Below are 27,991 nucleotides of genomic sequence, written 5' to 3'. Positions count from 1 at the left end.
TTGGGCGTGCAGAGGGCTTAAAAAAAAAGGAGGTCAATACAATACAATACACCAGAACAGAACACAAGTAATCCTCACTACAATATAACAGCAAAATAGAAATATTACAAGTACAGAGCAGAATTCAACAGTAGATGATATCACATAATAGGATTTGAGACCTCAGCCATCAAGCTGCCTCCCCCATTTGGCCATTCCATGACTGAGTCAGCGCTGGGCCAGCCAATCCGATGAAAGGACCCCTCTACCCGATGATTCCTGCGATCCTCCATCAGGGATGACTTTACCTTAGGCAGGCAAAACAACTTGGCAGGTGGGCCGTGGCACCAAGTGCCACATTTGAGTACCGAGAAGAGAAACAGAATAGGTGAGGGTGAGTAACAAATTATAACGATCATGTTACTTATATTTTAGTGCTAATGACTAACAACAGACATGCAGTCTGCACAGTTAATCAGCAGCTCTAGTCAGGGTGTGCTAAACTGAAGTAGTGAGTCTTCAGCTGGGATTTAAAAGCCGAGACCGAAGGGGCATCTCTTATAGTAGCAGGCAGACCACTCAACAGTTTAGGGGCCCTGTAACTAAAAGCTTGACCTCCCACTGTTATTTTATTAATCCTCAGAATCATAAGCAGACCGGCATCTTGAGATGTGCGCTCTGGTTTGTAAGTCATGATAAGTTCAGACAAGTAAGCGGGACCTCAGCCATTTAAGGGTTTATATGTTAAAAGAAGGATTTTGAAATCTGCCCTAAACTTAACCGGGAGCCAGTGTAACGACTCTAGAACTGGGGTTATGTGTTCGTAATTCTTTGCTCTTGTAATAATTCTTGTAACAGCAATTTGGATTAACTGGAAGCAGTTTAAAGAACAATCTGAACAGCCCCCCCCAGCCCCAAATGAAGCCAGTAAGCAATGAAACATAGTTAACAAGCTTCTTCCCCCCAGTTTCAAAAACAGATGCACCACACAGTTAAAATGGCTGTGCTACTGCCAGGAGAGATAGGCTGAGTGTAAGCAGCAGGTGTTGCAGTCTGCCTTGGCTCCCCAAAAATGTCAATCAAACCTCAAAATTAATAACATTTCACAATCAGTGCTTGCACAGAAATGAATACTAGACCGATCATTGCAAGGTTCAAATTCCATTCTCTTAAAAACGTTATTTGCCTTTATGAACGCTTCGCCTGAGAGAACGTGGATTTCTGCGGTTCATTCACAGGTGACAATTGAACTTGCAAGTGACATCAACTTGCTCGATTCTTTTCTAGTCATAAAACAGGAGCACAAATGAATAAAAGACCCAACCAATAACAGCACACTGCAATGAGAGCCTGGAACCTTCTTGAGTGACACAACAAGCTTTGCACAAGTGGATTTGGGGATTTTCTTCCATTCTTCTCTGGAGATCCTCTCAAGCTCTGTTCGGTTTGGATGGAGAGTGTCAGTGGACAGCCATTTTCAGGTCTCTCCAAAACTGATGATCAATTGGGTTCATGTCCGAGCACAGTGTGTACTTCTATCAGCTTTTTGAAGTCTATGACCACCTCCCTGGATTTGCTGACTTATTCCCAAAAACATTAGAACAATCTGGAATAGATCAGGCCATTAAACCCAACAAAGCTCACCAGTCTTATCCGCTTAATCCTTCTAAAATAACATCAAGTCAAGTTTTGAAGGGCAATAAAGTCCTACTGTCTACCATACTACTTGCTCACTTACCCCAGGTGTCTGTGGTTCTCTTTGTTTAGAAAACCTCCTAATGTTTGTGTGAAATTTCCCCTTAACAAGTTTCCAACTGTGTCCCCGTGTTCATGACGAACTCATTTTAAAGTCATTGTCTCGATCCACTGGACTAATTCACGTCATAATTTTAAACACGTCAGTCAGGTCTCCATTTTCTTAAACTGTAAAGGCTCAGCTCTTTTAATCTTTCTTCATAACTCATCTTCTGTAGCCTTGAATCAGCCTAGTCGCTCTCCTCTGGACTTTTTACAGCTCTCTGTCCCATACATGCACATGGGAAGCAGCTAATGGGCTCAAAAGAGGGTAATTCAGTGCCGGACCAGGGGATGGCAGAGTTCACTGGTCCATTCTCTTTTTCCCCTGTAGACGAAATTCTGCCTGGGCCCTATGAGGTCACTTCCAGTTCCGGGCCTGATGATGTTGTTTCCTCTGTCTGGCTTTAAAAATGCCATTTTTGTCTGTTACAAATCAGTTCTGTTTTGCACTCAAGTCAGTAAAGACCTATTGCTCTTATTTTGCCTTTTTTCCGCATGACCAGTTTTCAAGTATACTAAGTGGTTACCCCAAACCTTTCACAGCTGTTATGTCCTTTTTGTATCCTGAAGACCAAAACTGCACCCAGTACTCCAGACGAGGCCTCACCAGTGTGTTGTAAAGACTGAGCAGAACCTCCTGTGACTTGTACTCCACACATCAAGGCGCTATATAACCTGACATTCTGTTAGCCTTCTTAATGGCTTTTGAACACTGTCGGGAAGCCGATAGCTTAGAGTTCACTATGACCCCTAAATCCTTCTCTTAAGGTGTACTTTCAATTTTCAGACCTCCCATTGTGTATTCAAACCTTACCACTTGTAACACTTTACATTAACTGACATTAAATTTCAACGTCCACAAATCTGTCCAAGCCTGCCTGCTGTCCAAGTCCCTCTGTGATCATTCAACAGATTTGAGATTATCTGCCAATTCACCGAGCTTGTAATCCCCTGTAGCCCTCTAATCAGCCTAGTCACTCTTCTTTCGACATTTTCTAGTACTGTTATGTCCTTTTTGTAGCCTGTAGACCAAAACTTCACCCAGTACTCCAGATGAGGCTTCACCAGTGTGTTATAAAGGTAGAGGAGAACCTCCTGTGCTTTGTACTCCACAAATCAAGGTGCTATATAACCTGATATACTGTTAGCCTTCTGAACACTGTCTGGAAGTCCTTCTCTTAAGGTGGACACTCCATTTTCAGACCTCCCATTGTGTATTCAAACCTCACATTTTTAGTTCCTATGTGTAATTCTTTACATTTACTGACATTAAATTTAATCTAACACAAATCTGCCCAAGCCTGTCTGCTGTCCAAGTCCTCCTGTGATGATTCAATGCATTTGAGATTATCTGCCAATCCACCAAGCTTCTAATCCCCTGTAGCCCCAGAAAAAGCCTAGTCGCTCTTCTCTGATCTTCTTCTAACGCTGTTATGTCCTTTTTGTAGCCTGGAGACCAAAACTGCACCCAGTACACCAGGTGAGGCCTCACCAGTGTGTTATAAAGGTTGAGCAGAACCTCTTGTGACTTGTACTGCACACATCAAGGCGCTATATAACCCGACATTCTGTTAGCCTTCTTAATGGCTTCTGAACACTGTCTGGCAGTTGATCATGTCGAGTCCACTGACTCCTAAATCCTTCTCATGAGGTGGACTTTCCATTTTCTGACCGCCCATTGTGTATTCAAACCTCACATTTTTAGTTCCTGTGTGCAATTCTTTACATTTACTCACTTTAAATTTAATCTGCCACAAATCTGCCCAAGCCTGTCTGCTGTCCAAGTCCTCCTGTGATGATTCAATTCATTTGAGATTATCTGCCAATCCACCAAGCTTCTAATCCCCTGTAGCCCTCTAATCAGCCTAGTTGCTCTTCTCTGGTCTTCTTCTAGTGCTGTTATGTCCTTTTTGTAGCCTGGAGACCAAAACTGCACCCAGTACTCCAGATGAGGCCTCACCAGTGTGTTATAAAGACTGAGCAGAACCTCCTGTGACTTGTACTCCACACATCAAAACGCTATATGACCTGACATTCTGTTTGCTTTCTGAATTGTTGTCTGACAGTTGATTGTGTCGAGTCCACTGTGACTCCTAAATCCTTCTCATAAGGTGGTCTTTCAGTTTTCAGACCTCCCATTGCGTAAGCAGATCTCACATTTGTACTTCATACGTGTAATAGTTTACATTTACTGACATTAATATGCTGTCCAAGTCACTCTGTGATGATTCTCAATCATCTGCCAGTCCACCTAGCTTGGTATTATCTGTAAACTTAAGCAGCTTGTTCTTTATTTTCCTATGCAAATCATTTATAAATATTAAAAATAGCAGCAGCCCCAGCACTGAACACTGCTGATCACCATTCTTAACATCGGCCAGTTCTGATGAGGTTCCTCACACCCTCCTCACCCTCTGCTTTCGTGTGTCTGAGCCAATTCTTCACCCATCTACAGTACACACCACACCCTGAACTGTCACTTCTTTTAGTTTGATGCCCATGTGACAACTTATCAATTTTTTTCTGTAGTCAGATGTCAAGCAAAATGACACCTTTTATTGGCAAACTAAAAACATTTCAAGACATCCTGCCTGAAGAAGGGGCCTGAGTTGCCTCAAAAGCTTACATATTGTAATCTTTTAAGTTAGCCAAAAAAAGGTGTCATTTTGCTTGGCTTTTCACTACATCCATAATGGCTAACACGGTACAACACCCTAGTACTAAAAGTCAAGATAAATAATATCATATGCTTCACTTTTTGCTTCCTCATAGAATTCCAGCATGTTAGTAAAATACGACCTCCCTCATCTGAACCCATGTTGACTCTTCAATAAAACTGTCCTTGTCATGTGCTGCTCAATCTCATCCTTAATTCCTTCCATTAATTTGCCTGTGATGCACATCTACTGGACTATAGTTGCTTGGATCTGCCCGCTCACCCCTTTAATATAATGGAATAATATTTGCCATTATAATTTTCCTTCAAATTTTCCCAAGTGCACAATGACTTCCAAAAAATAAGTGTCAAGGGTTTATATCTGTACTTGCTAGCCACCTTAAGAGCTCGAGGGTACAGTAAATATGATCTGATCTTGGTGATTTGTTTGATTTCAGCCAATCGAATCTAAGCAGCACTTCTCCCTCTACAATAAATCACTCAGTATCTTCTTAGTAGTCCTTTTTATTGCTGGGAGGTTATCCACTTCCTCACTTGTGAAGATGTCAGAAAAATGTGAGTTTAGAGCAGGGGTCTCCAACACATCGCTCACGAGTGATCCACATCCAAGTAGCTCGCCAAAGGGTTAATGAATCCGACATAAATTTGAAAACTTGATTAGTCAAATTAGGGGAGGGTGATCTCAGTATGCGCGTCTCGGAAACTGCACGTCTGACATTGTGGTCAGCAGCACAGGAGCGCCGCAGGGGACTGTACTTTCTCCGGTCCTGTTCAGCCTATATACATTGGACATCCAATATAACTCGAAGTCCTGCCACGTGCAAAAGTTCGCTGACGACACTGCTATTGTGGGCTGTGTCAGGAGTGGGCAGGAGGAGGAGTATAGAAACCTAATCAAGGACTTTGTTAAATGGTGCGACTCAAACCACCTACAACTGAACACCAGCAAAACCAAGGAGCTGGTGGTGGATTTTAGGAGGCCCAGGCCCCTCATGGACCCCATGATCATCAGAGGTGACTGTGTGCAGATGGTGCAGACCTATAAATACCTGGGAGTGCAGCTGGATGATAAACTGGACTGGACTGCCAATACTGATGCTCTGTGTAAGAAAGGACAGAGCCAACTATACTTCCTTAGAAGACTGGCATCCTTCAACATCTGCAATAAGATGCTGCAGATGTTCTATCAGACGGTTGTGGCAAGCGCCCTCTTCTACATGGTGGTGTGCTGGGGAGGCAGTATAAAGAAGAGGGACGCCTCACACCTGGACAAACTGGTGAGGAAGGCAGGCTCTAATGTAGGCACAGAGCTGGACAGTTTGACATCCGTGGTGGAGAGACGGGCGCTGAGCAGACTCCTGTCAGTCATGGAGAATCCACTGCATCCACTAAATAGTATCATCTCCAGACAGAGGAGCAGCTTCAGAGACAGACTGCTGTCACCGTCCTGCTCCACTGACAGACTGAGGAGATCGTTCCTCTCCCAAACTATGCGACTCTTCAATTCCACCGGGGGGGTAAACGTTAACATTATATAAAGTTATTGTCTGTTTTTTTTTGCATTGTTATCAATCTTTAATTTAATATATTTCTTTTTTTGTATCAGTATGCTGCTGCTGGAGTATGTGAATTTCCCTTTGGGATTAATAAAGTATCTATCTATCTATCTATCTATCTATCTATCTATCTATCTATCTATCTATCTATCTATCTATCTATCTATCTATCTATCTATCTATCTATCTATCTATCTATCTATCTATCTATCTATCATATAGTGCCTTTCATATCTATCTATCTATCTATCTATCTATCTATCTATCTATCTATCTATCTATCTATCTATCTATCTATCATATAGTGCCTTTCATATCTATCTATCTATCCAAAAAATCACATCACTATGCTTTTAACACAAAATCACGATCCACAATCTGAATTGCAATCTATCTTTTCAATGTGGCAGACACTTGAGAGAATATCCGGACTCAAACTCATCAAGACCTAAGTAACATTTTATTTTAAATATCAAACAAAGTTGAATTCAATTGTTCTCTCGTTCACTAGCTAAGTGGAGTTAAGGACCACGCCCCGAAGCTGGCGGGTGAATGAGGGAGGCCCCGCCCCTCTGCCCGCTGTGTGTCTCTTGGATACGCGCTAATAAATCAGTACGGCAAGCGAACTCTGATACACAGCGAAATGAGAGAAGTCGCAAAATCAACCGGAATGTTCTAGCAAATTCTAGAAAAAAACCCGACCTAAATCCGTTACGTGAAAAGCGGACAGACATACAGACATTGGATTTTATATATTATCTATTAGTAAACCTTCAAACTAATGTGCAGTTAAAGTCTCAACAGCATTCTCAGCATTTCTGGAACTTAGTAGCGCCAGATAACTAGAAGAATCTTCACCAAGCAGCTCTGCAAACGTCTGCTTTGTTTGGGTCTCCATACCTCTGTGAGTCTGACGTGAATGTCATGAAGTCAAAGTTCAGCACACGACTGACAGACGAACATTGAAATGACTCCATAAGAGTGAACCTCAGTGGCTCCACTCCACCAGACACCTCAGTGCCAGTCATCTGACTAACTCAAAAACACATCACACATGCAACTGGACCTGTGAATAAAGTGACACAGTGACATGTGACAAAATGACAAATGAAGAAGTCAGATCTGTGGATTTGGAATTGCATTGTTTTGTTTTGACAGCATTTATGTTTTAATTCAACAGTGTGAGATTAGAAAATACATACAGACATACAAAATGCACTTGTAGATGAACTAAATATTTTTTGCGAGGTTTTAATGCAAAGTGTGAGTTGTGGACACCAACATTTTGTAAATGTTCAGGGAAAACAAGCTTATTCAGTTTGTTTGGGTTGAAATAAGCAATGAGAATAAATGTTAGAAAACAGGAGCAGCTCTCGGCCATTTTCATATTGTAAAAGTAGCTCTCAGTGGGGGAAAAAAGTTTGGAGACCCCTGGTTTAGAGCCTGTGCTATTTCACTGTCTGTATTTTTTAATTGCCCTCTGTAACGATTTCCCTAGACTTTAAAGGGGGTCATGCTACATTACCAATAACTTAAGACATTGGACCTGGCTGTTCTGTCACTTCTCTCCACTAAGCTTAGTAGTAAGCAAAGGAGAAAGAAAAGGAAACATTTGGGGACAACACAAGAAAAAAAAAGTATAAAAGTAGATATATTTAAACTAAACAAATACACTCTTACTCATTACCACACCAAAACAAAATAAAGTCCCCTTTAACCACTACCTCAAGGAAATGCTCATCCCATAACAAACACTCCCCTCAAAAACACCAAATCCCCACTTTTCGTTGGAAAGGATGGCAAGGCCCAACCAACCCTACATATATATATATATATATATATATATATATATATATATATATATATATATACATATACATAAATGTACACAAACACTTTCAGTTTGACCTGAAGAAACAAGAAGATGCCCCTGAGCAGGAGATGCACATATACTGTATATACACAAATATAAACCAAACATAAAAGACATCCATCCATCCATTATCCAACTCACTATATCCTAACTACAGGGTCACGGAGGTCTGCTGGAGCCAATCCCAGCCAACACAGGGCACAAGGCAGGAAACAAACCCTGGGCAGGGCGCCAGCTCACGGCAGGGCACACACACACACACACCAAACACACACGCTAGGGACAATTTAGGATCGCTAATGCACCTAACCTGCATGTCTTTGGACTGTGGGAGGAAACCCACGCAGACACGAGGAGAACATGCAAACTCCACGCAGTGTGATTCAAATAATGAAAGTGTAATAACCCAAAAACAACAAAACAGACGCATTTTCGTTGTCTGAAACCAGAAGTACTTCTTCTTCTGCGCGATTTTTGACGGCACATCCGAACAGTCGTCCTCACAACACATCAATCGACGGCCTTGAAGTTACACTGCAGAGGATGGACCATTACGTTGTTTTTCGGAACAATAAGAGAGTGACACTCCGGGACGAGGACATGGCTGCAGAAAAACCGAGTCGCATCTTTCAGGTAAAAATACAAGGTTTGACAAACTTCAGTTCTTTTATGAACGTTATTTTTGTTACTTTCTGCGAAATAAATAAAAAGCGTTTTCTCGTTCTCGTTAGTTGCATTTTTCTTTTCTGATGTGCGTAAGAACAAAAGGAAAAAAGTAATTGCTTTGCGTTTTTCAGTTTTCCCTTTAAGTTGGAAAATCAAATAAGTATCTTTTTCTTTTTCTCTGAAACGAAATTTCAAATACCAAAAAGAGCACGGACCCTCCTGTAGCAAAGGGAGCGTTCTTTTCAAATTCAGCTCTCGTTTGCTGACTCCCCAACATCGTCCATTTGGATGAAGAAACTTGCTGATCGATTCCAAAGTATGTGAGAAGTAAGTGTTTGGAAATGCTGCCCTCTTGTGGGACGCTGAAGTTACTGCCTGTTTAAAACTAGTGAAATTATTTATTTATTTATTCTTAGCTCGTTGCAGAATTGTAGATCAGCTGGGTGGCGCAGTGGTTGGCTCTGCTGCCTAATGGATTCAATATCTCAGGTTCAAATCCCATGTCTGGTTGTTATCCATTTTGACATTTTGTTGTTCCTCCCATGTCTTCATGGTTGTCCTCCCACAGTCCCAAAAATTTGTGTGAGGTTAATCAATGACTGCAAATTGTCTGAATGTGTGTTTGTGTGCCACAATAACCTAAAAATATTGTAATACTGAGAGAGTTTAAGTATTTTATAGTTCCTTCTCAATAAAGACAGTTGTACAAATAATAAACTGAATTGAAAAATGGAATTTTAAATCCTAAATGAAAAGCAAAGTGTTTGCTCTATGGAACATGGAATAAAGAATGGTGGATGCCATTTACTTTGGTCAGCTTCTTTGAATATGGTGGTTCTTTATTAAATAGTGAAAGTGTATTCATACACTTGTGTCTGTATTTGAACATAATGAGGGCTGCAACAGGGACGTGTTGGAGTGACCCAAAAAGATAAATGACATGTGCCTGTTGAACACCAGCAGTAGCTTGACAGCGCAGGTGGGCCAGTACCCCTGTCAATAAGGAGTTGCAGTAGTTCCGGTGTATAACGTTCCAGTATGTTATTAAAACCGGACCTCCCTAGCTGGGGCAGAGTGGTGGCTCTGAGGCTGGGGATCTGCACTGGTAATCGTAAGGTTGCCAGTTTGAATCCTGTAAAAGCCAAAAGTGACTCTACTCCGTTGAACCCTTGATCAAGGTCCTTAACCTGCAATTGCTCTGTCCTGGGTATGACGTGTAACAAAGGCGCTATATAGGTGCCTGGCCCGACACAGATAAACACGGATACATGTATAAAATGAACAAAGTCTGTTTATTTTATCTTTGGCTGTGGGGCACGTCTTCCCCGTGTCCCACAGCTCAACACAGTCCCAAAGCACCACAAAGACCCACAACACAGTTCTCTCTTCTTCTACCATCACTCCTCCTCAAGCTTAGTCCTCCTCCTCCCGATTCTGGCTACTGAGTGGTGGTCTCTGGCTCCCTTTTATCAGGCACTCAGAAGTGCTCCAGGTGGTTGATTAGTGACATCCGGCTGCACTTCCGGGTAAGGTGAAACCAGTGCCCAAAAGGGGCCAGCCGCTCCTGTTGCAGCACCCCCTGGCGGTGCCTGCGGAACCCCACAGAGCTGTACAGAACTCCAATCCCCATGAAGCCCTGGGGGAGTCCGAGGCAACCCAGGGAGGCTGCCATCTAGCGTCCAGGGGGAGATACTGGGCTTCCCACCCCTGTCCCCCTGGCAGATGTTGTGAAAGGGCGTCCCGACCAGGCATGGGCCCCGGCCATCCATCACAGACGTTAATCTGCATATAGGCCCCTCCAACCTGCAGGGAAAATCTGGGGGTTGGTGGCAGAACTGGCACTCCGGCCACTATAAAAAAACCTCATACTGGTTCCATTCCATCTGAACTGGCATGGCTGCATTCGGGTCCTAATCTGGGATCCTGAGATAGTTTGTCATGTGGTGGGTGCAGCAATGCGCTAACAGCATGTGCTCCTAACCTCTCTCTCCCTAGCTAAATTTATTGTGTCATTACGGTGGAGAATATGCAACGAACACTTGTATTGCCTATGTGAGAAACAGATGAAGAAAAGCACAATGAAAACTTTCATATGTCAGCATTTAAGTTGGATGATTTGCTTCACCACATAGAACCGTTCATCAAACCTCGAAGCACAAACATTAATCCTGTTGGAGCTGCGTTATCTTGCAACGGCCGATTTCCCCACTTCTTTTCCCTGACATTTTCCGCTTTGCACCGATGTATCTGTCTCGAATTTGCTTCCGTTTCGTCTCGCCTGTTTCCATATCCACTTTCAAGGAGTTGCCGATTTGATGCCAGCAGTTCTGACAGGCATGTTTGTCACTATGGAGAGGGAGCCATCATATCGTAAAGATGACGATAAAGCTCTATCAGCTCTCTCTCGAAGTATTCAGTAAACACAAACGCCACCCAAATTTTTCCTGGTACTGCAACTCGCGCATGCGTCGTGTTAATTTCGGACAACACATTCAGACAACACATAGATAGATAGATAGATAGATAGATAGATAGATAGATAGATAGATAGATAGATAGATAGATAGATAGATAGATAGATAGATAGATAGATATGAAAGGCACTGTATGATAGATAGATAGATAGATAGATAGATAGATAGATAGATAGATAGATAGATAGATAGATAGATAGATAGATATGAAAGGCACTGTATGATAGATAGATAGATAGATAGATAGATAGATAGATAGATAGATAGATAGATAGATAGATAGATAGATAGATATGAAAGGCACTATATGATAGATAGATAGATAGATAGATAGATAGATAGATAGATAGATAGATAGATAGATAGATAGATAGATAGATAGATAGATAGATAGATATGAAAGGCACTGTATGATAGATAGATAGATAGATAGATAGATAGATAGATAGATAGATAGATAGATAGATAGATAGATAGATAGATAGATAGATAGATATGAAAGGCACTATATGATAGATAGATAGATAGATAGATAGATAGATAGATAGATAGATAGATAGATAGATAGATAGATAGATAGATAGATAGATAGATAGATAGATATGAAAGGCACTATATGATAGATAAATAGATAGATAGATAGATAGATAGATAGATAGATATGAAAGGCACTTTATGATAGATAGATAGATAGATAGATAGATAGATAGATAGATAGATAGATAGATAGATAGATAGATATGAAAGGCACTGTATGATAGATAGATAGATAGATAGATAGATAGATAGATAGATAGATAGATAGATAGATAGATAGATAGATAGATAGATATGAAAGGCACTATATGATAGATAGATAGATAGATAGATAGATAGATAGATAGATAGATAGATAGATAGATAGATAGATAGATAGATAGATAGATAGATATGAAAGGCACTGTATGATAGATAGATAGATAGATAGATAGATAGATAGATAGATAGATAGATAGATAGATAGATAGATAGATAGATAGATAGATAGATAGATAGATAGATATGAAAGGCACTATATGATAGATAGATAGATAGATAGATAGATAGATAGATAGATAGATAGATAGATAGATAGATAGATAGATAGATAGATAGATAGATAGATAGATAGATAGATAGATAGGTGGAACTGAAGAGTCGCATAGTGTGAGGGAGGAACGATCTCAGCACCCGTTGCTCTGCCACAGATGTCAGACTGTCCAGCTCTGTGCCTACAATAGAGCCTGCCTTCCTCACCAGTTTGTCCAGGCGTGAGGCATCCCTCTTCTTAATGCTGCCTCCCCAGCACACCACCGCGTAGAAGAGGGCGCTCGCCACAACCGTCTGATAGAACATCTGCAGCATCTTATTGCAGATGTTGAAGGACGCCAGCCTTCTAAGGAAGTATAGTCAGCTCTGTCCTCTCTTGCACAGAGCATCAGTATTGGCAGTCCAGTCCAAGTTATCATCCAGCTGCACTAACAGGTATTTATAGGTCTGCACCCTCTGCACACAGTCACCTCTGATGATCACGGGGTCCATGAGGGGCCTGGTCCTCCTAAAATCCACCACCAGCTCCTTGGTTTTGCTGGTGTTCAGGTGTAGGTGGTTTGAGTCGCACCATTTAACAAAGTCCTTGATTAGGTTCCTATACTCCTCCTCCTGCCCACTCCTGATGCAGTCCATGATAGCAGTGTAGTCAGCGAACTTTTGCACGTGGCAGGACTCCGAGTTGTATTGGAAGTCTGATGTATATAGGCTGAACAGGACCGGAGAAAGTACAGTCCCTTGTGGCTCTCCTGTGTTGCTGACCACAATGTCATACCTGCAGTTTCCGAGACGCACATACTGAGGTCTGTCTGTAAGATAGTCCACGATCCATGCCACCAGGTATGAATCTGCTCCCATCTCTGTCAGCTTGTCCCTAAGGAGCAGAGGTTGGATGGTGTTGAAGGCACTAGAGAAGTCCAGAAATGTAATTCTTACTGCACCACTGCCTCTGCCCAAGTGGGAGAGGGATCGGTGTAGCATGTAGATGATGGCATCCTCCGCTCCCACCTTCTCCTGGTATGCAAACTGCAGAGGGTCGAGGGCGTGGCGGACCTGTGGCCTCAGGTGGTGAAGCAGCAGCCACTCCATGGTCTTCATCACATGTGACGTCAGGGTGACAGGCCTGAAGTCATTCAGCTTACTAGGATGTGATACCTTTGGGACTGGAGTGATGCAAGTTGTTTTCCAAAGCCTCAGGACTCTCCCCTGTTCCAGGCTCAGGTTGAAGATGCGCTGTAGAGGACTCCCCAGCTCCAATGCACAGGCCTTTAACAGTCATGGCGATACTCCATCTGGACCCACTGCTTTGCTGGCACGAAGTCTCCTCAGAAGACATCAAAAGAGCACTGGGATTTGCCTGGTAGCCATGATGTGTGCGCTTAAGTGTTCTGAGTGTCAAGTATATCCCGGCCCCATGTCTGGCATAGTATGGGAACGATCAAGCAAAGAAGACTGATGCAGTCCTGAATGATAGCTATCGCTGCTTTACTGGTGGTCGCAAGCAAAGAAATGTTGAGAAACTACACCTCCTCCCTTGAATTGAAACCCCTCAGATGTCAGACGGAGAGTAAGGAGCTGGGTTGAAAGGGAAAAACAAGTCATGGACCCACAACACATGCCAAATGGACACAAACTGCCATGACAATACCTGAAATCCTGCAAGACGTTGGGCCGCTGGAGCAACTCGTCTTGACACGTAGAACAGTAGACTGCAAAAAACTAATGGGACACCACTACATGTCCAAAGACTGCCTGCTGGGTCTGACCTCGACGGGAAGATATCGAAGGCCTTGAATAGATTATGGACTGGACTTGGCAGGTTTAAATGCGTGGACGCTAGGGGACACTGTTGTCAACAGATGGACATGCAGGACACTAGGTAAAAGCACTAAGAAAATTTTTAATTTTGTTCTTCTTAATAGACAGTGCTCCCTAAGCACCTCAACCACAATAACAGGCAAATAATTCACTAAATACAATAATAAACGCAATACTCTTCCTCCTCCAGCACATCTCCCGACTCCGGTCTCGCCTGCTGGGTTCCCAACAGTCCTTTAGATAGTCTTTGACCCAGAAGTGCTTCTGTCCTTCCAATTACGTGACTCATCCGCACGTCCAGGTCAGATGGAAAACTCAGGTTTCTTCTTCAGCCTGGAAGTACTTCAGGGCTTTCGTCCTCGTAACTTGATTGTACTTCCGGGCTATATAGAATATAGAGGTCTTTGTTTGTTTCTGCAGTGTCCCCTGGCGGTGCCCATGGCACCCAGGAGGGTGGTGCTTCCAAACTTCAAAATCCATAATCCCCTGCGGGAGTCCGGGGCACCATTATGCTACACATATTAATCAGATTACTAGGACAGCATTTTTTCACTTATGAAATATAGCAACAGTTAGACCTCTTATAACACTGCAAGATGCTGAGAAATGAGCTCACGCTTTTGTTTTATAGTCAACTAGATTACTGTAACGCACTCCTCTCAGGACCACCCAAAAAAGACCTCAATCGATTGCAACGAGTGCAGAATGGAGCTGCTAGAATCCTAACTAGGAAGAGAAACATCCGAGCACATCACACCAGTCTGAGCGTCGTTACACTGGTTACCGGTGCCATATAGAATTGACTTTAAAATACTGCTGATGGTTTACAAAGCCTTCGATAATCTGCTCCATCTTATATTTCAGAATGTCTGTCACCTTACACTCCAAACCGTAACCTTAGATCTTCAAATGAGTGTCAGCTTAGAATTTCAAGAGCTAAACTTAAAAGAAGTGGTGAAGTGGCTTTCTGCTGTTAGGCTTCTCAAATCTGGAATAACTGACCGATAGAAATTCACCAGGCTGATATGGTGGAGCACTTTAATAAACTGCTGAAAACACATTACTTTAACATGGCTTTCTCATAGCTTCATTTTAACTTATTCCTGATGCTCTGTATATACAATTAATTATCATTGTCACTCCTAGTGGCTTCCTAATCCGTACTAATCCCTACTTTCTCTTCTGTTCTTTTTCCGGTTTTCTGTGGTGGTTGATCTGTGCCCCCACCACTTGATCAAAGCACCGTGATGTTCCTCCATTGATGGATTAAAGGCCAGAAGTCCACATGACGGTCATCATCAAGTTCTTCCATGAGAACCCAGAATACCATGAGGACTAATTGAGGTTATTGATGTTAGGTAGAATGCCTAGAGGGGGCTGGGTGGTCTCATGGCCTCGGACCCCCTGCAGATTTTATTTTTTTCCCCAGATGTCTAGAGTTTTTTTTTTGTTTTCTCTGTCCTCCCTGGCCATCAGACCTTACTTTTATTCTATGTTAATTAGTGCTCCCTAATTTTATTTTCTTATATATTTTGTCTTTCTTCATCCTGTAAAGTACTTTGAGCTACATCATTTTGTATTTGGCCCAGAAGTGAGAGGTGAAGTAAAGGTAAGGGCTCCACCTCCGAGGATACGCCAGCGAGGTGAGTACGTCGGCAAAATAAATCCTCCTAGGAGAGAGATGCGCAGAGTAGTTCCTTTCAAATACCTGACATCTCTACAATTCAATTTTATTTTCTGATGATTTCAACAGTTTCTCTGACCCCGGGCTTACACAGCTAGTTTAAGTTATATTAAATTAGCCATCCCCCCACAGCTCCGCCCGCGTAGTAGTGAAACAGGACAAACTTTAAAAATCAATGAACAAACAGGTATCGCTAGCTAAGCGGAGGCAAGTTACACAAAAAGCAGAGGAGAACCAGCTCCCTGTTCCTGAGGTCCCGCCTCCCCCTCTCCTCGGCCTGCATCCTCTGTCTCGGATTAGCGTGAATATATCACACCTGCAAGTGAACTATGGTTCTTAGCGCGATGGGAGAAGTCGCAAAATCAGAAAGTTTGCTGTGTCTCCCAGCACAGTGTCAAGGGCATGGAGAAGATTCCAAGAGAGAGACAGGCAGTTACTTGAGGAGACCTGGACAGGGTTCCTCGTAGAAGGTCCTCAACCCATCAGCAAGACCCACCGGTATCTGCTCCTTTGGCCAAGGAGGAACAGGATGAGCACTGGCAGAGCCTACAAAATGACCTCCAGCAGGCAGGTAGGCCACTGGTGTAAATGTTTCTGACCAAACAATCAGAAGCAAACTTCATGAGGATGGCCTGAGGGCCCGACGTCCTCTAGTGGGCACCGTGGAGCTCGATTGGCATTTGCCATAGAATACCAGAATTGGCAGGTCCACCACTGGCGCCCTGTGCCAGGCCCGGCCTTAGGCATAGGCGACCACCTAGGGCCCCGGCGTCCGGGGGGCCCCGGATCGACGGCGGCCAGGCCCCCGGCCCGTCCCTCCCCTCGCAATGCATTCCAAAAGTTTCAAATATCCCAAAAAATAAAAAAGGACAAAAAAACTAAAAAAAGAAAAAATACAAAAAAACTAAGCTGGGCTTAGCTACATACCGCAACGTGGTGCCCAGTGGAAACAGTTCAAACTGGCTAAATTGTAGCAGCTAACTACTCCGGGCGAAAAAGGGAAGCAGGGTGATGACCTCGTAACGTTACAAGAAAACGTCTCCTTGGTCTAATTTTCACGCATTTCGCAGAGCTTCCAGGGGGGCTCTGCCCCCCTCAGGGGGCCCCTGGACCCCCCTTTCGCCTAGGGCCACATAATACCTAAGACTGGGCCTGCCTGTGCTTTTCACAGATGAGAGCAGGTTCACCCTGAGCACATGTGACAGACATGAAAGGGTCTGGAGAAGCCGTGGAGAACGTTATGCTGCCTGTGACATCATTCAGCATGACCGGTTTGGTGGTAGGTCAGTGATGGTCAGTCTGGGGAGGCATATCCATGGAGGGACACACAGACCTCTAACAGGCTAGACAACGGCACCTTGACTGCCATTAGGTATCGGGATAAAAATCTTGGACCCTTTGTCAGACACTACGCTAGTTCCCCCTGGTGTACGACAATGCCCGGCCTCATGTGGTGAGAGGATGAAGGAATTGATCTCAATGACTGGACCTGCTCACTCACCTGACCTCAATCCAATAGAACACCTCTGGGTGGGACATTATGTTTCAGTCCATCCAACGCCTCAGCCTGTCCAGGAGCTTAGTGATTCCCTGGTCCAATCTGAGGAGATCCCCCAGGACACCATCCGTCGTGTCATTAGGACGTTGTCAGGCATGCATACAAGCACGTTTGGGGGCATACAGACTGCCGAGTATGATTTGGAGTTGCTGCGATGAAATTTCGGCCAAGCGGACTCACCTGCCTGTCTGTTGTATCATTATGTCCCTTTGATTTCTGGGGTGTCTTTGAATTCAGCCCTCTGTTGGTTGATCATTTTCATTTCCATCATTTCGTTCCTAACACATCACCATATCAGTCCATAGCAGTAGATCTGATGTGTTTTCAAAGTGTGCCTTTCATTTTTTGAGCAGTTTATAAATATAAAAAAAACAAATAAAAACTGAACAGTTTTGAGTGCCTATGTATTCATCCCATTTGTTATGAAACCCCTCAATAAGGTCTGGACAAACCAATTAACTTCACAAGTCACATGATTAGTTGATTAGGGTCCTATGTGCAGTCAAAGTGTCACATGGTCTGTCACATGATGTCTGTTCTGACTCTGCAACAACACTAAGCAAGCAAAATGAAGACCAAGGAGGACTGCAAAGAGGTCAGAGTACAAAGCTATGGAGAAGTAGAGATCAGGGTTGGGTTATCAAAGAATATCCCAAGGAGTGCCATTAAATCTTTGATAATAAAATGTAAAGCATATGGCCCCACTAACAAACCTGACCTGAAGGCCACCCACCAAAATTCACAGCGCGGGCAAGGAGGGCATTAATCAGAGATGCAACAAAGACACCAAGGATAACACTGAAGGAGCCGCAAATATCCACAATGGAGATAGGACCACTCCATAGAACAGGGCTTTAGGGTAAAATTGACAGAAAGAAACTACTGCTTAAAGAAAAAAATAAGAAAACACATTTGGAGTTTGTGGCGGACTCCCCATACACCTACCTGGAAGAAGGTTCTCTGGTCAGATGAGACTAAAATTGGAACTATTTGGCCATCACGGGAAACGCCATGTGTGGCAAAAACCCAGTACTTCCCACTACCCTGAGAACTCCATTCCCACCATGAAGTATGGTGGCAGGATCACACTGTGAGGAACAGGAAAACTGATCAGGATTGAAGGAAAGATGGGTGGTAGTAAATACAGGACAATTCTTGAGGAAAACCTGTCTGATTCTGCCTGAGATTTGAGAGTTGGATAAAGGTTCACATTCCAGCAGGACAATGAATGGCCCTGAACATCCTGCTAAAGTGACTGGCTTAAAGGGAGACTTTGAAACATCTCGCAATGGCTTTGTCAAAGCCCAGACCTCCACCCATGGAGAATCTGTGACATGACTTGAAGATGACTGGACACCAACACACAACCCATCAAACCTGAAGGAGTTTGAGCAGTTTGGCCTTGAGGAATGGACGACAGCCCCAGTGGTGAGGTCTGGAAAGATAATAAAGACGTGAAGCTGGAGTTGCAGCTGAGTGTTGACTTTGGGGGGTAAATACCTATGCACATTTAGGATTTCTTGTATCGTTTGTTCCACAATAAAAAATATGTTGGACCATCAATGTGGTAGGCATGTTGTGTAAATCCAGTGGTTCTAACCTCAAAAATCCATTTGAATTCCAGGTTGTAACGTAACAAAACAGGACAAACACCAAGGGGGATGAATAATTTCACAAGGCACTGCCCAAAATATAGGAGAATTAACAATAAGCCATCAAGTCATTTATTACATGTTGTTATATTAATACTAACCGTCCCCTAAGCCTGCGTAGTAGTGAAACAGGAAAAACTTTAACAATCAATTAAAAAACAGGTATCGCTAGCTAAGCAGAGGCAAAGGTACACTCCAAAACATGGCGAGAGGTAGAGCGACTCGAATGGAGGGTGGCGCGTGAGCGTGAGCTCCCCACTCCTGACGTCACGCATCCCCCACCCCTCAGCCTACAGCCTCTTTCTCGGATTAGCGCAAATATATCACTCCTGCAAGTGATCTATGATGCTTAGCGAAAATGAGAGAGGTCGCAAAATCAACCGGAATGTTCAAGCAAATTATAGAAACATCCCCGATTTAAATCTGTTAAGTAGTTCACTCTTGAAAAGCGGACAGACTGACAGACAGACGTTGGATTTTATATATACTAGGGGGCTTTGCTCACCAACCCCTGGGCGGGCACTACACGCTAGCCACTTCACGGCTCTGCCGATCGCGTATGGGGAAGCGGATGTACAATTTAAACAGGTTGTTATTTTCATGGGAATTGTTACATATGCGTAATAGAACTAACTATTTTACATTACAGCGAGTAATTAACCATATTAAAAAATAGTAAAACGTAATAAATTGAAAGTAAATGATGTTTCATGTTGCGCTAGAGGTGTTCATTTTGTTATACGTTTTCATTCTGTTTGGCTTTGAAATTAACATGCAAATACTTTTTAAACTTACACTTTTACTGTAAAACTTCAGTAAAAACAAATTTTTGAATTAACTTTTCGTCAATATCGCATTGAATTTTGATTCCGTGTTTGGACTTACATCATGACAATGCAATGTATAACTGCCCGTGAGTGAATATCGTTTCTTTCTCTCTAATAAACAAAACTGACTTTTTCGAATGTTTGTCCCTGTGATTTGTTAATTGTCATAGCAAAAGCTATTCTGACGAGAAACTGTAAATGTTTTAATACGAATGGCATATCAAGATCTCCTTTGGTGTCTAATGTCATACCCTGAAGATGTATTACACTATTTTTCTTGTCACCTGTTAAAATTTTACACATCAGAATTGTTCGACCAATTTTGAATACAACTAATCTTGTCCTATTGCATAGCCCATCACTCAGTTATAAATTACGTAATAACATTACGATACATCCTTCTTTCTATAGTAATTTGGCCGGTGGAAGACCGCACAGTATTAACGGTTGTAGATATTCTTCGTGATATTGTAAGTTGATGTTTTCATCTTCCGCACCATCACCACTAACTGTTTCAGCATAGTCTATTGATACGCATTTAACCAATTTGCTGATCAACAGTTTTCGCGTTAATTCGTTTGACTGCATCATTTCTCTGTGCTAGGATTGCCCGTGTACTCTTTTCCTCTGTTGATAACCTTTCAGGATGAAATTCTTCAATAAGATTTGGACATAATAAGTCTTCTTTTATTGAGAACTTAAAGTGAGGAAAACGTAAAAATTTATAAAAGCTGAGAGCACAGGAAGTGTGTCTGACAAAAGCATTCACACCAATGAGAGGTGAGAGGACCGCCGGCGTGGGCCGTGAACCGGAAATGTTTGAGAGGGGGGGCGGGATTTGAAAAAATCTTTTGGCAATAGTCTCGTCTCGTCTCAGGATTTTCTTTCATAATAGAGAGATATACTGTAGTTACATGTCAACTTCCTAATCAGCCGACAGATGGCGCTTCAGTAAATGTTCCGAGCGTCACCTGGATGATAACATACGAGACCACAAGACTGTTACAGTCTGCTTTATATATAAGATAATGCTGTCATTGTACATATTGATATTTTGAGAGTTAAACATTTACTATATTTGTCTTTTTATATTCTTCCAATGTACGGCGTTGGGAGTTCAGCTACTAAGCATTCACTCCATATTGTACTGCGTGCTTCATTGTACATGACAAATCGATTACATCAAGGGGCCTGAGTTTGCATATTATAACCTTTTTAATTAGCCAATAAAAGCTGTCAATTTGCGTGACTTCTCACTACGTGACAAATGAAATCTGATTTGGGCTTACTGATTATGAAGTGGATTGGGACGGAAACCTGCAGCCACAAAGGTACAAGACTGAACTTAACCCAAACCCAATCCCCCACTATTCAGCCTCACCGTAACAGAGAATGCACTGATCAGTCCTGAGCTTTTGGTAAGCTGCTGCACACCCTTCATTTTGCTGGCCAGGGATAAATATATAAATAATTACCAGGTACATACACAGACTTAGGCACCATTTAGGACCGTCTGTTTGTCCGTATGTTGGTCACAAAGTGTACAGATCATCTCAAACTGAGGCTCTGTGGGTCTGCTGTGGGCCACCTGTAGCTATATTTTTAACTGCGGGTATGGTATGGAGTAGCACAAACCGATCTTCGAGTCTCTGTGTCTGCACACCAGATGCGTGTAATGCAGTGTCTCTCTGCTGGCAGGTCGTGGGTTGCCATTATTGGTTCGGAAGTGGGCCACCTATGTGGTTGGCAGCACTGCAGGATATGTTCACCCATTTCAAAGTGAGCTCGTTTCAGCAATGGGTACTCCTGCTTGTCTTGTCTCACCATGGGGGCAATTTGCAATTGCTGCCAGTGGGTCGTCAATGAACTTAAAAAGGCAAAACTTGGATGCTGGGAAAATAAAAGCTGAAAAGCACTGGTGTTAAGGGAAGGAGAGTGTGGGCCGAATGCACGCAAATTAGCCACATAGAACGTCGCTGAGCAGAACAAACCTTAAAGAGCCCCCCAAGAGTCCATGAGGAGATAATGATAATAATGGAAGGTTTATTACTGTGGCCGGTTTTGGCAATTTCTAGAATTTAACTATCCTGTTGTTCTTCTAAGTACGAATCACCTTAACTCAGTCAGCCATACATCGACGCACGGCTGGGCCAGTGAGAAGCTGGGATGGTTGGTACGAGAGGCCCTTTCCAGCTCAGTATAGTAAATGACACCTTTACAAACACAAAACGTCTGAATTAGCATAAGCTGCCACTAATTCATGTAATTATTCACTTCTTGAGGTAGAAGTACATAATAAACAAGAATATGTGTCTTAAATATTTTAAATTGTGCAGTGGTAGCACTGCTGCCTCACAGTAAAGAGGTCCCAGGTCCTCCATGCTTTGAGTTTGCATGTTCTCCCCGTGTCTGGGTGGATTTCTTCCAGGCATTCTGGTTTCCTCCCACTATCTGAAGACTGTGGACTGGCAGTACTAGAATGGCTCTAGTGTGTGTGTGTGTGTGTGTTCACCCTGTGATGGACTGGTGGCAGGCCTGTACATGGTTTGTTCCTGCCTTATGCCCTATGCTAGCTGGGATAGGCTCCAGCACCCACTGTGACCCTGCTCAGGACTAAGCGAAGTTAGAAAATGACTGAAACATTTTGAAACTATTAAAATGTCTGCTTCAATTTAAATATTTATGGTCGAAATATTCTTAATTTGGGGGGGTTGACTTGTTTCGAACCTAGTTTTGTAAAACTTGACTTGCTTGTATGGAATATTATTAGATTTTAATAAATTCAAGAAAATGTGTCACTCAAGCTCTTTAGCTGTCTCCCATGCGCCCGTGTGTGACAATGTCTGTATAGCTCCTCACTGAGATTGGGACTGCTAAGTCAAGACGTTTTCTTTTTAAATTTTCTTGCTTTTTAGTTTTTCTGATGTGTGTATAATCCATATGTGTTCAGACCTAACCGTGCATGTATATTTATTTATTTAAAGAACTTCTGTAAAAGGACAAATTTCCCCTGGGGACAAATAAAGTTCTATTTATCTATCTATCATATAGTCAGTGTTGTGCATGAACTCGTTCAAAAGGGCGTGTTCATTGAAAAAGCAAAGAACGGTGAACTTAACGTAATGTATTGGCAAGTGAAGAACTTGAACGTGAGTGAGTTCAGTTTTAGGTGACATTCTGGATCTGGTTTAGGTCCACATTAAAACGTTTTGGCTTACCCTGTAATGTAGGGGTGGAGCCGAATCTGAATCCGGTATTCGGAAAAGCACAAATAGTGGATTTTTACAAATATTTATTTTGTATGAATTTGTTGCCATTTATTTGTATTCAAGAAAAATAACGTGAAATCAAATAGGCACCGTCTGTGTCGGCCTGCTTGTGCTTAAGCTGCACCCCCACTGATATCAGCACGTGATGAAGCTCTGCTTTCGCTTTTAGGAAAACGTTGTACTTCGCGAGGCCACTTTATATATTTTTCCCCATTGGACGTGCAATATGTGATGCAAATTTGGACTGGCAGTGTAATCGGTTAGTTCACATATACCAGGGGTGGGTAAAGTCAGTCCTAGAGGGCCGCAGTGGCTGCAGGTTTTTGTACTAACCCGGTTGCTTAATTAGAAAACAATTGTTGCCAATAATTTAATTTCATGGCTTGTTACTACTTTAACTCTGTCATGTCAGGTCATTCTCATAGTCTAGATTTTCTTCCCCTTTCTAAGGATATAATCTAAATGATTTGCACGCTAAAAGGGAGGAGTAATTCTCAGTCCTTCACTTTTTCTCTTCACTTTCCTTCCAACTATTTAATTAAACTAAATAGTGCACGATAAATACAGACAGGTGTAAATGGTAACAAGCTAAATGGAGAACTGCTGGTTTCTTTTGTTCATTGCATCTTATTGCTAATAAAGAGCCATTAAAAACCGAGACTACAGCTGTTTAAGACTAAAATAAGCAATAAGGGTTCAAAATCTTAATGAGCAAGACAACGAAAATGAAGCAGAAGTGTTACTTGAGCAATAAGTGCTTCTTATTAAGCAATTGGGTTGGAACAAAAACCCGCAGCCATTGCAGCCTTCCAGGAACGACTTTGCCCACCCCTGACCTACACGCTGGTTCCACAGTCACCATTTGTGTCACACGATTGGAAATAGTGAGGTAATTTATATGTATACTTCCATCTATTTAATTTCTTTTTTTGACTGGATGGATATTAGTATGTATGGTTATACATGTTTGTTGCTGGGTATAACTCAATAAAGCGTATTTAAATTTAAAAAAGTCTTCATAATTATTGTATTTTATTCAAGAACACTGTAATAGCTTAATATAAAGTATGCAAAATTGAAAAAAGTAAACTCATGGGTCATTTATTCTCACTCCTTAAAAAATACAAAATGAAGTGAACATGAACTAGTTCAAAATTGAAATGGTGAACTGTGAATGTCCATCCATCCATTATCCAATCCGCTATATCCTAACACAGGGTCACGGGGGTGTGCTGGAGCCAATCCCAGCCAACCAGCAAGCCAGGACCAAATCCCGGGCAGGGCGCCAGCCCACCACAGGACACGCCAGGGACAATTTAGGGTTGCCAATGCACCTAACCTGCATATCTTTGGACTGTGGGAGGAAACTGATGCACCCGGAGGAAATCCACACAGACACGGGGAGAACATGCAAACTCCACGCAGGGAGGACCCACGGGGAGAACATGCAAACTCCACGCAGGGAGGACCCCGGAAGCGAACCCAGGTCTCCTAACTGCGCTACCAGTGCGCCACTGTGCTGCCCACTGTGAACGTGAATTTGTTTATTTTAATCTGTGTGAACTGAACTTTGAGCTTGTTCTTGTGAGGTGTGAACTTGCGCAACACTGCAACACTTCACACTTAAGTAAAAGACGCCTATTGCTTTACTCTTTATCATAAAAGAGTGTAATTTCCTGCACAACATAGAGTATGGTCCACAAGTGGCCTAGAAGTGCAGGTCTGGAAGGTCAAAAAATGGAGGGAACCCAAAAAGCTTAATGTCATGCACAATTAAACATCAAGACGCGTTGAACGATATGTCATTTTATGGGCGTTTTCTCCTACAGGCGAGTCAGGGCACCGGAAAAAAACGAAAGTGATTTAAAAGAGATCCTATAAGCTACTTGATGTGACACACATTTGATGCTTTCAGGGCTGTGTGGACACAAAAATCCTGTCTTTTAAAATCAAATTTGAGTCACTTTCATATGTGGTCCTATACCTGATACGTATCCGATTCGTGGCCATGCGACGGGAATGACAAACTGCTTGCCGTCCTCCACAGCAAACTGTGATTCATAAACTTGCTACTAGCGCGTTCGCTTGGTCGTTTTTCATACCACGAGTACTGTAGAAATGGGAAGTTTTTTTTGTTTGTGATGCAGATGAGTCGTGCACAAACGTATCAATGTGCGCATGTGTGGCGCTTCGGCGAACATATGCGTTCACATTACAGTGTGTCGCATGTCACTTGAACCATCGAGATGGGCAAATCCGATCTGAGCCAAAAAAAAAAAGCGGAATTGCGCAATGAGACTTTTAATGTGCACGTTGCCTAAGTAATTCTTATGAACACAATAAAACACGAATCAGCACGACGCACAAAGTTGCCAGTGAAAGGTAAGACGGAAAGGGTTGAGACCCCGCCCATTTATCTGGTGCCAAAATGTCTCAAGTTTGTTTGCGCTGTTCCCATTCCTGGTGAATAAATAAAAAAAATGCGACTGTCTCCAGGTGGAAAGAAGGACCCCTCTGTCTCGATCCGTTACAACTGATGCATCGCTGCTCAACACGTTAAACGGGTAGAAAAGTTAAATGGCCCGAGGGTAGATCAGTCCCTTCCTATAATTCTCCTATAAATATATACGCACGGGCTCAGCTCCAAGATGAGCAGTGAGTTGATAGCAGCAGTTCAGCGCTGTTTGTATAAAAGCTGAAACAGGAAGGCGCGTTCAGCGAGAGAGAAGCAAAGATTTAGCCGGAGATAAGCCGGAGCGCACCAGGCTGGGTTTCTCAATTTTCAACGGAACCTCCGTACACAGCGATCGCGATAACTGAGTGCAGCTTGTGCAAGCGCAATGCAACCCCCAATGGGAGTTGTCCTGAAAACAGGGAGGTATCAGTTTACTTCTTCCAAAACGGATGAACCCTGTGATCACGCGGAGGGAGAGAGCTGGCAGAGTCGTTACATTCCTCGCTACAGCGTCGCACTTCAATCAGGTGTCACTTTGGTGATGGTGGCTGTGGCTGCTTCTACAGTAGGCTCTGAGGCAAACCTCGGGGCGCTGCGTTTCTGTTTCGCTTCACTTCCAGCTCGTAAGAATGGGCGGGGCGGAGCTGCGCGGTGTTGAGGACTGATCGGGGTTGTTCCAGTTTCCAGTCGAAACGAGCTCGGAGGACAGAAAGCAGGAAGACGACGACGAGTATTTGGCAGTTGCGGTTCCTACTCAAGTGGCGGGCTTTGAGTTTCTGCAAGGGGGGCACGCGCACACCTGTTGCCGTCAACACCTCGCGCCTGCGCACTCCTCACTTCATGCTTGGCTTCTCACTGTGCTGACATCGCAGGGCTGGCTGGCTGTCTGGACCAACGTGACTGCGCAGGTGACAAACTTCTTACTTTCTGCCTTACCCGTATTATCTGTAGATGGCAAACTATTTCGAGTTAATCCGTTTATTAAGATATAAAGTATTTTTTTTTCAAGGGAAGAATGATTTGAGGGACTTTCTCCTGACCAGGAAGCGTTGTATGCAGGCGTCGGGCAGTTCGCTTCATATATTAAACTCAGCCCTTGTCACCAGTACACTTAAAAAAAAAAAAAAAATTCACTACAGTTCCTCCTATCTATATTGTCCGGAAGTTGATGTTTTATTTTAACTGGTGACAATAATTTGATACAGCGAGTGTGTGCTCCTTTAAAATGAACCGCCGGGATCGGCACACACATTGTGCTCCGTGTTGCCAAGCTAGGCAAAAGTTTACTGCTACCAGGCATTGCCAGTTTAAATTCAATGAGCTAACGAGTTTTTTGCTCTGTTATTGTTCAGTTTTGTAGTCGAAGTGAAATTACAATGCCATACCATACCGTTTTCTACAAGTAAACCCGCTTAACCCTGAGCTGGGTCACGGGGAGCTGGAGCCAATCCCAGCAAGCGTAGGGCACAATGATGGAACAAATCCTGGACGTGATGCCAGGTCATCATTGATGTGAACACACTCGCACACCTCACCACAAACACACACACTAGGGCCAGTTTGGCATCGCCAGTCCACCTTACATGCATGTCTTTGGACTGTGGGAGGAAACCCACACAGACATGGGGAGAACATAGTGAAATTTGAAATCAAATACTTGACTTACAAACTCAATTTGTTCGCGAGGGCTGGTTGTAAGTCAAGTTGGTTGTAAGTTAAGACTATTTTTCCCATAAAGAAATAATGGAAATGCCCTTGATGTGTTCCGAACCGCCCACAGCAACACTTACTTAACTTTTTTTTAATAGAAAAGAGTTGTATAATGTGCATAATTTACCAAAAACACCAATAATTTTTCTAATGTACTAACCAAAAAGTTATAAAAAGTGCCTAGCCTACCAGAAACAACAATTTCATACTGTACTCACCATTTAGGTTGACATCTTTGGCTTGCAGGAAGGAAGGTGGTTATTGTTTGGAAGGAGCCTCCTTATACAAATCTTTTCTTTGTAAAATTGTCGAGATGGTGGATTTCGACATGCTGTACATATTAGCGAGATCGGTCACGCGAACGCCACTCTCATTTCCACACAATTTCCTTCTTCGTTTCGATTGTGATCGCTTTCTTTACCTTCGCTTCCTTCCTTAGCAATTATCGAAATAAATTATATAAATCACTGCACTGACCGAAATTACGTCCACAAACACATGTATCTGACGCTTACAAACGCTCAAGCAGATACACGTGACCGCATTTGGGTCGTAACGCAAGATGTTGGTCATAATTCAGAACAAAAATTTTGGTCTTAAAGCAAGTTGTTTGCATGTCAGGCCGGTCGTATATCAAGGGTCGACTGTATATTGGAATGTTTGTTCTGTCTGAAATAAATAAAAATACAAGTGTACATTAAATTTATTTGCTTAGCAGATGCATGTATCCAAAGCGACTTACAAAGCAGGACAACATAATCGAGTTAACATCAGTCTGAGAGACTGTATAGGAGCGAGTGTGACTGGAAACGTTAGTCTGAGGGACTGTTAGGGGCCCAGTGTGACAGGAAACATGGGGGATTGTATGGGAACCAGTGTTACAGGACAAGGTTACAAAAAGTGAAGAGCTCAGAACAAAATGCAAGCT

At 42.8% G+C, this 27,991-nt stretch overlaps 2 protein-coding genes across 4 annotated transcripts in view; one reads left to right on the top strand and one right to left on the bottom strand.

Annotated features, from left to right (window-relative positions):
- clic5a (chloride intracellular channel 5a) overlaps positions 1–27,991 on the bottom strand; it is a 1,193,419-nt gene that overhangs the window by 307,380 nt on the left and 858,048 nt on the right. The gene's annotated exons all lie outside the window — the stretch shown is intronic.
- The window catches only part of enpp4 (ectonucleotide pyrophosphatase/phosphodiesterase 4), a 50,631-nt gene continuing 48,299 nt past the window's right edge, over positions 25,660–27,991 (top strand). Inside the window, exon 1 of one of the 2 annotated variants that reach the window (XM_028796399.2) lies at positions 25,660–26,261. The gene's annotated coding sequence lies outside the window, so the exon portion shown is untranslated. The remainder of the gene's footprint in view (positions 26,262–27,991) is intronic. The other variant, XM_051924443.1, reaches the window with a different exon arrangement.

The sequence above is a fragment of the Erpetoichthys calabaricus genome, chromosome 3, assembly GCF_900747795.2.
Source record: "Erpetoichthys calabaricus chromosome 3, fErpCal1.3, whole genome shotgun sequence".
In the NCBI taxonomy this organism is placed as follows: domain Eukaryota; kingdom Metazoa; phylum Chordata; class Cladistia; order Polypteriformes; family Polypteridae; genus Erpetoichthys; species Erpetoichthys calabaricus.
Note: the sequence above shows the minus strand (reverse complement) of the source record. Positions and strands in the feature narration are given on the sequence as shown.